This window comes from Corvus brachyrhynchos, unplaced genomic scaffold (assembly GCF_000691975.1).
Source record: "Corvus brachyrhynchos isolate BGI_N302 unplaced genomic scaffold, ASM69197v1 scaffold115, whole genome shotgun sequence".
NCBI lineage: Eukaryota > Metazoa > Chordata > Aves > Passeriformes > Corvidae > Corvus > Corvus brachyrhynchos.
Window position 1 is genome coordinate 18,572,939 of NW_008239553.1, and position 13,758 is coordinate 18,586,696.

General features: G+C 37.3%; 1 long non-coding RNA gene across 1 annotated transcript in view; it reads right to left on the bottom strand.

Moving 5' to 3' along the window:
- Nucleotides 1–6,404: 6,404 nt before the first annotated feature.
- Nucleotides 6,405–13,758, bottom strand: part of LOC108448507 — a 15,876-nt gene continuing 8,522 nt past the window's right edge. Inside the window, exons 2-3 of the long non-coding RNA XR_001864393.1 lie at nt 9,110–9,237; nt 6,405–8,730 (exon numbers count right to left, since the gene is read on the bottom strand). This is a non-coding gene — a long non-coding RNA (uncharacterized LOC108448507). The remainder of the gene's footprint in view (nt 8,731–9,109; nt 9,238–13,758) is intronic.

Here is a 13,758-nt window from a genome sequence, read left to right on the forward strand (position 1 = left end):
CTGCTAGTGAGAGGGGTTTTTTTCCCTTCGTGTAGTCCTTATGGAAGGAATCTGGAGAAACAAATTGTGATGATATTCAATAATGGTATTCTGGGACTGGGTTGACACACAGACATAGCTGTGTGTAAAATAAAGCTTAAAGTCATACTGAGATTTTAGTCTATGCTGGGGATGAAATAGGAATGTGTTGAGTTGAAATACAAGGTGGCATGGTTGATACTGGGCTTGAAATTCTCTGGTGAAAGAAATGACTGACATTATTAGGACTGAAAGAAGTTATGGAGTAGGAGACATTACAGATGCTGTTACCAGCAGTGACTACCAGTGTTAATCCACAACTAGACAAAGTTCTGTTTGCTGTAATGATTTTTTCTTGGCTTCCACACCACTAATGCAGACAGGATGTCTTCTTTGCCATTCTTTTGCCTCATCACTTTCAGACAAACAAACTGATTGTGTGGTCTCTGTGTTACACTTATGCCAGGGGCACCGCTAAGTGGAGGCCACTGCTCCTTTTATCTAGTGCTCAGTAAGGCAGGAAGTAGAGCTGCCACAATCTCAGCCAGCTAAATTCCAGGTGTTAGAACAAACTAGAAGAGTTGCTGGTACAAGCTGACACAGGATTGTCCGTCCTTATCCCTTCTACCCCAGGGGTACCCTGTTGAATATTCTTTTTTTGAGCGCTAAAATTTATACCACAGTACAGACTGGTGTTTGGACCCAAATTTTGGGACTCAGTACTATGCAGACAGGAAAAAATTTCTTAGGAGAAAGGTCAGAAGAAGCATATTTGCAGTTTAACTGCAAAATTTTCAATCTCCAACTCCAGGTGATATGTATGCATGTTCCTGATTTCACTAAGCTACAGTATGTGTACATCCAAAGTAACTCAGAATCTAGATCTAGGAACCCCAGGGAATTCATGCTCAAAAAATTTAAAATGTGGGATTTAGCAGGACTCTCACTTATTTTGTAGCAAGTTTCTCTGCAAACATTTAAATTAAAACTAGGTTTCTGTTTGTGAAAAAGTTGGAGGCTTTGAAGAATCAGTTCTATGATCAAAATAGACAGCTGTTAGGTACGCCAACATAAAAAGAAGCCTCTTATACTATTGCATTTATTATGATAAAATTTTTGGCAGAAACAGGACAACAAGGATACAATATCTCACATGGTGACAGTGCTAAATTGTCATTAGCCAGATAGGAGAAATCATTACTGTTACTTCAGAAGTGAGAAATTAGGGATTTAATCCAAAACCAGCTTGAGCCTGAAAAACACTATTGCAATAAGCACATAGAAAGGAACTTAAGGTAGAAAGTATCAGAGTGACACTGACGGTTTTGCAGAGTCAGTCAAAACAATCTATAATATTAGGGAAGTTTTGAAGGGTCGTGAAGGAAGAGGAGAAGGTGGTTATTTCTTTTTGTTTTAAGAAGCGTTGTTTTAAGAAGAAAGTGTTGATAGATGGATAGAATTAATTATTTTTCTTTCCCAAGTTGCCTGCAGAAGTACCATTGTTTTAAACCAATAAGCTGATCACCAAGGATCTCAAAGGAGATAACTAAAAATGTGCACTTGTAATGGGATGTTGATATGTAAGGAGAATGTTTATCTCAAGAGGCTACTGATAGTTTAGAACACTTCGGTTTAGCCGTTATATGCCAGTGAATTTAGCAAAAATTGAGAAGGGAGTTCTTGGGGCATTATCTTTCCTCCATCCCAGGGTATGAACCATGAAATTCTGTAAAAAGTTCAATGCTGTGTTCCCTGTGGGTTTGCTAATTTAGTCTGCTATGGAATACACTCTAAATCCAGTTTCTATGGCTTTTACATTGTTTACATAAATAATAGTGATCCTATATATGATAGGTAAAAAACATATTGTTTTCTTCTCTATTTTTACCCTTTCATACATGTTTTGTGCAATTATTAGGACATGATCTAGAATGACATGGGAATGATATGAACTGTTTTCTATCAGACACGAGGTCATAGTACAGAATAATAAAATATATTTGGAACTAAAAGTTCTGTGTTTATTAAGTTAAATTCACAGTTGACTGGAGGTAGATAAAGACTTACTTTTCTCTCTCAATACTCTGGGAATTTTCTTATCATGGTTATCAAGAATTAAATGATTCTGAGGGTAATTTTGATAGATGCTGTCATTTTTCATTTATTGTGTATTTGATTTATCATATGTAATGCCAAATAGAAAGTAAAAAAATCTATAAAAAAATATAATCATCTAATAGGTGATTTAATTAGTGCATGTATGGAGAAATGTAGTCTCTGGTAATTATCTATAATTATGTATTCCTTCCAATTTAAAATAACTTGTCTTTTTCAGTAGGGAACAGCCCTCTTTTTCACTTTTCACCACCTTCCATAACATTGATTGCCTTTTTGTCAAGAAAGAATGCACCACTTGAACTAGAAGAAATATCAAGGAGTTAGTAACTGGTTATAGTTATTCAGGGACAGAAATACTTTATATGGAGGTCAAATGGGTTATTTAATCAATGGCTATCAAGTAAAACAACAATGTAAATTATTAAAGAAAATCTTCCCAACACCAAGATCTATTGCATCATTCAGAAGTCTCCTGTAGGAAAGTGGCAGAATCTGTAGTGTTTAATTTGTAACATGAATCTGGTGCTCCTGTTCATGAATCTGCTCTCTGAGAGAGATGATGGCGGAAATGGAATGAGGATATAGGAGAAGAATTAACTTGGACTTGTACTGGGGAGACTTACAAGGCACTTAGGAGAATTTGCAAGGCTAGTAGGGCACAAATGTAAATAGATCTATGAGTAGAATCTACAGAGGTGTAGTAGAGATGGGTTGAAACCTTGCATGCATCTGAGCATAGTAACACACTAGCACAGATAGCAAAGAATTATTACAATTCTGAAAGATATATGTGAGAAATTATCAAAATATGAAGAGGCCTGTCCAGCAATAACCATAAAAAGCCTGCATAAGCATTTAGAAATATATGCCCCAAATCCTGCATTCACAGATATGTGAATTGTAGAACTTGTTACTGAATTCCTATAGTAATGGAAATGTAAAAAATTCAGTATTAGAACAAAAAGATGGAATATCAACATTTCAGTAGGTTTCAATTTAAAATTTTGTATTGTATTATTTATGCATTCCTATTTCAGCCTTAGACAATCAGAAATATTCCACCTGAATTTTCTTGGGTAATAAAAGATTTTTATTTTCCATATAACATACAAATTCTCTGCCCTGTGATACTGCCAGAGTCCTTTATTTGAGCCTATACCTACAGTGGATCTCTAAGCTTTTGGGGCGTTTAGCCAGTCTGAAAGACATGAATATTAAATGATTTCCGTGAGACAATCTGTTAACAGTAAAATTAAACAAATACAAAAAACTGATGAGCATATAGTTACAAAAAATGAAATAATATCAAAACCAAATAATTTAATTATGTGTTTCCTAATCAGAGACAAATATCTGGGGTTTGATTCTGTTTCTGAAAGTTGCATGATTTTCACTTGAAAAATTTGATAAGGATGAAAATATATTTTGTCTCCCTCTGACTGGATTGAACAGATATTCTGCTTCAATGACTATGTTCTTGACTTATGCTTGATCTTTGGTATTAAGAGAGAATTTGCTGGGCATCTACTTCTAGTGGCATAGTATACCATTAAGGATGAAGAGGTAAAGATAATAATGCAAACACCAGAGAAGAAGCTTGAGATTTAATTTTGAATGTGCTAGAGATATTATCAAGATAATACAGTTAAGAATAAAGGCAAGAAGTTTCTGTTGAATGAACAAAGGTATAGCAATAATGAATAACATATAGCTTACTTTTAAAAGTAGCTCAGATCACAAAAATATTAGGATTATTAACCGTCCCAGAGTAAATCACAGTGTTCATAGGTGTAATGAGAAACTGGGCCAGCTAACATCTTCATGGTTTCATTTACCTCTGTCAGCCAAGAATCAGCAGTCAATGAGACAGGCATGTCAAGACCAGACACTATGCAAAGTGTTTCAACGACTACATTGAGAAAATATTCAGCAAATTTTCATACCCATATGGTCAGTGATCTATACTGGAGTTCTCCTCCCTCTGTTTCTGAAGACCCAAGAGACAGGCCATAGCACAGCATGTCTAACACTGGTTCTTCACTCTGGCCTCTTTCTTGATATAGTTTTTAGATAGTGTTACTCAAGCCAAGGCTTCCTTACTTTCCAACACTTTTTGCACATAAAAGTGAGATTGAGACTCCTACAAAATCTTTTTCTGAAGAATTTGCAACCTTTTTAAAGAGGAAACCTAAGGGAAAGGGGTTGGATGGGTGAAGTGTTCTCAGAAAAGGCCTTTGCAGTAACTAGTTCTTAGGCAACAGGCATAGGTGACTGCTATCATATATGAGTAAGTGCAGCTTGAAATGTAACTCAGTTGTTTATATTGACTGGGATGTCTCTTTTCCAATATTAAGTAGCAGAATATTTTATCTGATGCTAATTTATGATTAGTTAATATTTTATGCAGACAACAGATCTTATCTGTATTATTGCCAAAAAAGTGTTATATTCTAACAGTTGGATTTTAAGGAAAATAGGAACCCGATTTTGGAATATGTAGGACAGATTAAAAAATTTGGAATAATGAAAGATTATAAAAGCTGCAGAGGCATGTTTCAATTTGACATCTGAAACTCTGCATAGGTGATTGAGATCCATGTTAAATAACAGTGCTCCTAAAAAGATGGCTTCAATCATTTTAGAAAAGACTGGTGCACGAAATTCACACTGGAAGCATAGAAGATTTTTTTTAAATTATTAATTCCTATTTTTCATGTTATTGGTCATGACATCCTAAGATGTCCGGAACATCAATCTGTAAGTGTAGTGGGTTGAGCCTGGCTGAATGCCAGGCATCCAAAGAAGCCACTCTGTCATTCCCCTTCTCAGCTGGACAGGGAAGAAAAAAATGTAGCAAAGGTTCATAGCTTGAGATAAGATCTCAGAGAGAGATCACTCACCAAATACTGTCATGGGCAAAACAGACTCAGCTGGGAATATCAATTGAATTTTACTACGGACAAAATCAGAGCAGGATAACGAGAAGTAAAATACATCTTAAAAAATACCTCTCCCTCACCCCTCCCTTCTTCCCTAGCTCTTCCTCCTCCCCACCAGCAGTGCAGGGAGATGGGGAGTGGGGATTATGGTCAGTTCATCATTCATTGTTCCTGCTTCTGCTCAGGAAGAGGAGCCCTTCTCCTGCTCCAGTGTGGGGTTCCTCTCACAGGTGACAGTCCTCCGGGAACTTCTTCAACATGAGTCCATCCCATGGACAACAGTTCTCCATGAACTACTGCAGTGTGGGTCACTCTTCCATGGGGTGCAGTCCTTCAGGCACACCCTGCTCAAGCTTGAGTCCCCCACAGGGTCACAGGTCTTACCAGGCCACCTGTTCCAGCATGGGCTCCTCTCTCCACAGGTCTGCAGCTCTGCCGGGAGCCTGCTCCAGACCAGGTTTCCCCTGGGTTTATAACCTTCTCTTGGGCATCCACCTGCTCCAGTGTGGGTCTCCTCCATGGGCTACAGGTGGATCTCTGCATCCCACGTACATCCCCATGGGCTGCAGGGGCACAGCTGCTTCACTGTGGTCTGCACCAGGGGCTGCAGGGGAATCTCAGCTCTGGAGCCTGAAGCACCTCCTTCCTCTCCTTTTCCACTGACTTTGGTGTCTGCAGCACTGTTCCTCTCACATATTCTCAACCCTGCTCTTCTCTGGCAGCAATTACATCTGCACCCTATCTTTTTTTCTTTCCTTCTTAAATATGTTATCACAGAGGTGTTACCACCGTTTCTAATTGGCCCGGCCTTTCCTGGCAGCAGGTCCGTCCTGGAGCCACCTGGCATTGGCTCTGCAGGACACGAGGGAAGCTTCTGGCAGCTTCTCACAGAAGCCACCCTTGTATCTCCCTCTGCTACCAAAACCTGGCCATGCAAACCAAACACAGTAAGGTTTAGAAATACTATTCATTTCTAGCCTGAATTTACTTAGGGCTCATTTATATCTGATTTCTCTTTTGCCAACATCAATTAAATAGTTCATCCTTTCCCCTGACACCTGAAGAATCTACAGATAAAAATTATTTTCTTTTTAACTTTTTAACTTTTAATTTGCTTGGTTAGACAAACCAGCAAGGTCTTTCAATACTGTTTAGAAAAGATCAGCTCACCAATCATCTGTTCATCCTACTAGTGCCTCCTTGCTCCTTTTCACTTTGAATTTACCTTTTCTGCATATTAGTGTCCAGAATTATCAACGTGTTTCACATGAGATTTTATATATTTATAATAAATACATAAATACGTATGTATTTACATAAATAAATATATATTTACATAAATATATATATTTATGTATATATTTATTTATACTAATTGCATTGCCCAAATTTGTGGAAATGAGGTCAGACTCATGTTTTGCATTGAGGGACAGAGATTATGAAACTCAAATATCAAACAAAAATTGTTTCTTCCCTTCATATATTCCAGGCATTATATATGAGAAACAGAATCACACCAAAGAAAATATATTAATTTACTGTGTTATCCCTGTTTGCTGAATTTCTCCCTAGCTACTTTGAGGTGCTTTTTTTTCTTGCTTTTGGGCTATGAATATCAATGAGTGTTTCATATTTTTATTTCTAAAATATCAGTTCAGTTCTCTGCAAATTTTCAATATTGTGCAGCTCATGTAATTGCATATAACAATAAATCATGCACCTTTATCATACCACTTATTCCTACTCAATGAATATATAACTGTCAAGAAACAACTATGCCATCATATTTCAGTTTCAGTAAAAAAATCTTATTTTATTGTGGCTTTCACTCATTTCCAGATGTCCTCCCTTCCTTGAAAGAGACAAGTCTGGGCGATGCCAGATTAAGATGAAATATCATCATCGCAACATATTAATTTTTCTTCAAAGATCTTAAAATAGCTTTCTTATGCTTTTGCTGGAACATTTTTCATCTCGCTTCAAGGGGAAAAACATGGATAAGAAAATCAACATCATAACTTCAAATTGAGTGGTATATCCTCAAAATGTGGGCTGCAAGTTTAACTGCAGTGGCGCAAACACTGTGCAGAAGTAAACAAATACATCCTGTTATACTGGAGAAACATGTCCTTTTGGAGTCTGCACCCTTTTTACATAAGTAACAAGATGAATGTTAATAAGTAATATTTTCTAGGCATACTTATGAGATATATGCAAATAAGATAAAAAGGCAAACTTCTCTTGTGCACATTTGAACACTATATAGTATTTTCTGAATAGGATGCATAATTTTTAAATTCTTAGAGATATATCAGCACAAATTTTGCTTGGAAAAAGAGCTTATAAAAAATGCTCATCTCATAATCACTGAAGTTATTTTCACCGGTCTAGTGTCTGACAGTATCTACTTGTCTTAGTTCAAATAAGAGAACAGTGTTAGACTAATAACACATATGGTATGAAGTTTTACAAGGTAACTGTAGAGACACTTTTAAGCAACCTAAAAGGCAAATAGAATATCAGTGCTATGTTATACAGGAAGATTTTAGGATATATGAATGTATCTCTAATTATATTTTGTTCATATGAAATACTTTATTTAAAAAAAGCACTTCAGGCTGGGATTACAGTGCCACATAATTGAAAAAGATGGAATTGAAAAGTGTTTGTATTTTCTGGCGCTTTCATTATCAGTCAAGATAACAGTGAGTTAGTGAAACACTACCAAGAGAACAATCAAGTGTGAGAAAGCAAACAAAAAAAAACCTATGTAAAACCACATTGGCAGAGAAACACCAAGTTCTGTCACTCTAGGCTTTTTATTTCAATGCTGAAGAGTGGAAATAGCTAATTTGGATTTTTATTTCTTTTTTTTCTGTCATATGCAGAACATATAACAATTATAGTTAAAGTCTCTTGATTCATTTTAGCAGTTGTGTTCTGGCCATATCTCTCCCTGAAGGATCGCTCATTTTGTTGGTATAATAACCAACCTCAGACTTAATCTAAATACAGATTGGATTATTCTAATTATTTTTATTAGTGAGGAGACTTTTTCATCATTATCATACTGTAACTTGGCATTATGATGTGTTTCTCAAGACGTTCAAGACATAAACGTGCTTCCTGATATCTCACTGCAGACCAGAAAGCTCATGTTCTTGTGGCAAGTTTTGTCCCTCCTGGCCTCACTGGGGTCTTCACCTGGCCTGTGCAGTTGAAAAAGGAGGGCTGAGAAATTAATGTGGTCCAACCTCCCAGTTTAAGCATTTGCCATTTTCATGTGTGTAGAGTAATTCACAATTAACTTTTTATGGTCAAGTGCAAATACAAGCATTTATTCATGACAGCTGAAGCAGACAACATGATTGAAAATGTTTATAGAAGACAGAAATGCTGAGATGGAAGGAAGAAAGCATATGTCATTTGCTTACACTAAGGATACATGAGGTGCATTGCTCTCTTTCACTTACCCAGCCAATTTTATGTCCTTCCTGAAAATGTGGCATTCAGGGCCATGGAGAGAGAAAGCTGCTGTCTGAGATTTCCATCAGAGAATGCTTTCAGGAGCACTCCCAAGGAGCCACCTTCAGAGGTATATTCACGTTCTCGGGCTCAATTTCTGTGAGACGTGATATTTAACTGCTCACAACCACTAAAAGTGGCAGAAAGAGGGAGAGAAGTATGAGAGTATAGGAAAATACTGCTTTTTTTCTTTTGGCAGCAGTAATCTGTTATGTCAAGATAACTGCCTTTGAGATGGAAATCTAATTCCTCAGCACCCTGAGATAGCCACATTTGGGAAGAGTATACTTGCTCATACAGTTCATCTGCTTTTTGAAGTACTACTATGATTCCAGAAGGTTTAAATTTTTTTCTAGAATACCACAACTATAAAATAATGAATAATTCAGTAAAATGTCATAAGTAATAATAAAACCATAGATGACAAGAAAAATTATTAGCAAGTTGTGGGTGCAGGGGATTTTATGTGCCCTGAAATTTTATATTAAACTTAGGCATACAACACTTACATGGTACCAAATATCTTCTTCCTTGATATTCTAAAATTTTAGCATGCGGACACAAAGATTCATTCACCTCGAGAGTTTGCTAGACTCAATCCAGACGTTGCGTTGTGGAGGCAAGAATGGATGGAATGCTGAAATTACAGAACCATGTATGTGAACAATTGGAATCTTATATTAAGACAAGGTCTATTCTGTGCTACAGTGAAGAACCTCCCTTGCTATCACTGAGTTTACCTTTTTGCCATGACTGTCCAGTGTCTCTTGCCTTTCCCTTTCTATAAATAGTGTCCTCCCACCCACCTACCCACATGCCTGGCCAGGAGATACTTATCCCATCCACTGCTTTGAGTTTGGGGGGTTGGTTAAAAGCCCAGCCAGGAAGCACACCCTGCTTTTTCTAACAGTACACATTGCTGTTAAATAGTTGGCATGCTAGAAAAGATGCTCTGCAGGCTGCACGAAGTCCTCGAGCCGTATGTTATGCAGGTCTGTTCTCCAACTCAATTTTGTTTATTTCTCTGTGTGTCAGTGGTAGGATACGGAACTGTGATCTCTTTTCTTATTTAAATATATTAATGTATTTCAAAGGCAGAGGGCTTTTAAAAATCATTATTTCATTGGTGTGTTATCACTTATTTTTAATATGAATTTTTATATATGGTAGTTAGTCATCTCAGAGTAAACAACAGATGTATACACCTATATTATGGTTTAACACTGACATTACTACTAAACAATAATAAGAAAACATGTCAGAAACTTTAATGATTAATAAATATGACAAGAAGAAGAAACACTCAAAGTTCAGTTCTGCTTTCAAAAAAATGTCTGAAAAAGGCATGTACTTCTTTTCAGGACATTCTAAAATGCCAAAATTCCTGATCAGACAAGTCTATATTTGCTGCTATACATGAAGACTAATTTAGCACAGATTTGACTTTTATCACTATTTTCCCCCAGATCATGCTTTCCCCTGCTTCCAGGGTAAACAAGGAATAACAAAATAAAAAGTTATTCCTACAGTGTAGCAGCTACAATAAAAGTGTGTAGATTTAGTCCTGAATAAAAAGAAAGGCTTGTTAATACTTGAAACCAAATTTTCTTTGCTCTCTAGGAGTTTTGCACCTCACTGTTGCTCAAACCAATTTAGAGCATTACCTATGAGGTATCAAACATGACCTGTTACCTCTGCTAAAGGAGTTGAGTCAGTTCAGCCCTTGTCAGTGAAAACACAGCAAATCAGTGACTCTGATAAGGAGAAAGTAGCAGTAACTTAGGAAACAAGTGAAATAGAGTTGGTGTGAATGACTGCAGCACCTTCTAAGAAACTAGTGCAGGGCCAGAGGACAGATCTGACCATCTCAGGATATTAAGGGACATGTACTGAAACTTAACATATTAATAAAATTAATTTATTTCAAACATAGGCATACTGCATGGTATAAGTTTGGTAGGAGATAATCAAGGCCATCATCCATCAGGATGGAAGTAATTTTTTATAGCTGGTTGGAGATGATGGAAAACATTCCATAAATTATCATGTGGTAGCTTACTGTCAACAGCATAGTCATGAGCACTTATGACCTGAATTGTTTAATTGTGTGTGTCAACCCACTAAGCAGCATGATTTAATACTTTCCAACATGATCTCTTTTTGTTCTCTGTAATCTCTAACAGAACTGTGATTTTTAATTTGACTATCTGGGCAGGGGTAACTCAGCAAAGAAGTAACTTTTTCATAATTGCGCAGTATAGGGATAACACTGAATCAGTATATTAAAAAGTTCTCTCTAGATATCTATATATATAAATATACACAGCATTGGATTTATTAATTGAGAAAGATTATTTCAAAGTATTGCAGGACTGTAGAGGCATAAAAGCCCCAAGTCCCGTTGATCAACTAGATGGAAGTGTTTTATTCACTATAAGCAAGAAAACAAGTTTACTTTTCACTTTGCAACTAACAAACCGCAACAGAATAAGAGTAACTGGACTTAAGAAGGAGATAGCAGGAAACCTTAGCTATGGAAAGATGAAAAATATCTTATCAGCAATGTAAGGTGTTACAAACTATTTTCCTGTCATCTACTCCATATTTGTATTCTTTCTGAGTGGTACAATGCAGCATAAAAGTGTGTTGCAGGCAATTCTTGCAGAGTATGAGAAACATAAGTTCAGAGGGTAACTCGTTCATCTGCACACACCCTTAATGCCTCTCAAGTTGTCCAAGTGAGGGATGCTTACAGATAAGACAAAACGATTATGTAAAAGCAAGTCCTATCACATCTGCAGCTGACTGCAGAAAACTTGCAGCCTGGAGCAAGGTTTAGCATCCATTTAGAATGAGACTACACCACAGAGATATATATTTTCAGTAACTGAACTCCATCTATGTTTCATGTTCTAAAACACTCTGTATTTTGTGAATTTTTAATATAACTCTGTTCCTCACTAATGGTTTTCCCCCATATGGCAGCTTCCACAAATTCCAGGTTCCTAAAGCACAAGAAAGGTTTTAGAATTATATCCTACACCATGTATTGATACATTAAAACTATTTATTAGATGAATGAGGAAAAATGCTATTGTAAAATGCAATTTCAAATCTTGTTTAAGCCTGTCAAGAAGGAAAAATAATTCCGAGTTGTAAGTGTAAGAACCACACCAATCACACTACTTTGTTGTTGTTTTCATTTTTGGCATGTACATTTATCTGCTTCCAATTTTGGTTTAAAATACATTCACAGAACAAAGGATCATCCTTTTGTTCTGACTGTACACATTTGTACAGTTTGGTAATTAGACTCTAAGGCACTTCAGCCTTGTGTCTTTACTCTTGTGATCACTTATCAACTCCCTGCTTCAGTCTGGTAATGTTTATGATGGAACAATGAAGTGTCATTCTGCCTTAAACACAAGATACAATAGTACCACTAGTGAATGGATATGATAGTTCTACTAGTGAGTAAATAACCACTGTCAGAAAAGTTATCTCCCTCTGCACAGCTCTTACCCCTTATCTGGAGGATGTGAAGGAAATCATTTAGAAAGTGTCAAATCAGTGTTCAGTACTCAGCTCAGTATTGTTTACCTTATTCATCAATGCCTTGGATGAAGTTGCAGATCCCTCCTAAGCAAGTTCACAGGTGACACCAAGCTGGGAGGAGTGGCTGATACCCCAGAGGGCTGTGCAGCCCTGCAGAAGGACCTCAACAGATTGGACAGATGGAGAGAGAAGATCCTTCTGAAATTCAGCAAAGGCAAGTGCAGGGTCCTGCACCTGGGGAGGAATAACCCCATGCACCAGTATTGGCTGGTGGCTGACATGCTAGAAATCAGCTCTGAGGAGAAGGACCTGGGGGTCCTGGTGAACAACAAGCTGTCCATGAGCCAGCAGTGTGCCCTGGTGGGGCAGCAAATCCTGGGGTGCACTGGGAAGAGCATTGCCAGCTGGTAAAAAGAGGTGGTTCAGCCCCTCTATTCAGCCCTATTGAGGCAATATCTGGAGTGCTGTGTCTAGTTCTGGGGTATTCATTACAAGAGAGACATGGAGCTCCTGGGGTGGGTCCAGTGGGGGCTACAAAGATAATTAAAATACTGGAACATCCCTCTTATGAGAGTAGGCTGAGGTAGCTGGGCCTGTTCAGCCTCGAGAAGAGATGACTGAGAGGGGACCTCATAAATATCTATCAGTATATGAAGGGAGGGTGCCAAGAGAATGGATCCAGGCTCTTCTTGGTGGTGCCCAGCAATAGGACAAGAGGCAACAGGCAGAAACTGATGCACAGGAAGTTCCACGTGAATGCGAGGAAGAACTTCTTTCTTGTGCAAGTGGCTGAGCATTGGAAGAGATTTCCCAGAGAGGCTGTGGAGTCTCCCACACTGGAGATATCTGAGATCCATCTGGATGCAATTCTGTGCCATGTGCTCTAGGATGTCCCTTTTTGAGCAGGAATTTTGGACCAGATGACCCACTGTGGTCCCTTCCAACTCATTCTGTGATTCTGTCATTTTGTGAAATCAAATGAGCATTCCCAAAAGAGGGATGATTTAATGAACTCATCCTTGTTCAGCTTTAATCTGCTGTTATAACATTTTCCATTAATTGTTGAAAAGATTTCAATTTACCTTCACCTCAGTACTTTACAACTAACTGGCAAAGAAGAGGTTTTAAACTTACTGGGTTTGAGCTGCAAATGACTTAAGCACTTAGGAGAATTGTATTATATAAGTTTAGGTTGATTTAAAATTGTGAAAGGAATTTCTGAGATGATAAAGAATCTTTTAACTTTTGTATGCTGAGTGTGAATGAAGACTACTAAAGGCCATAGAAAGTCAGAATCCTTGTTGGCAAGCTATTTTTAAGTAAACATGGACAGTATATTTCAAACTGAGATTGTAAAATTTGTTTTACTATACTCTAGGCATTTACCATTCCTATACATCTAAAAATTGCCTATTTTCATGTGACACTATATATAAAGAAATATATGTAGCTAATTTACATACGTCTATGCAGGTAATCCCAAGAAATTTATGGGTTTTGCATTACAGTGTACATTATTAGAAAAGCTAATTACAATCTAAAAGTTTATTTGAAGCCAGGGAAACTACTGACATAAAGGAAGTTAAAATAATCAGTGATGGCA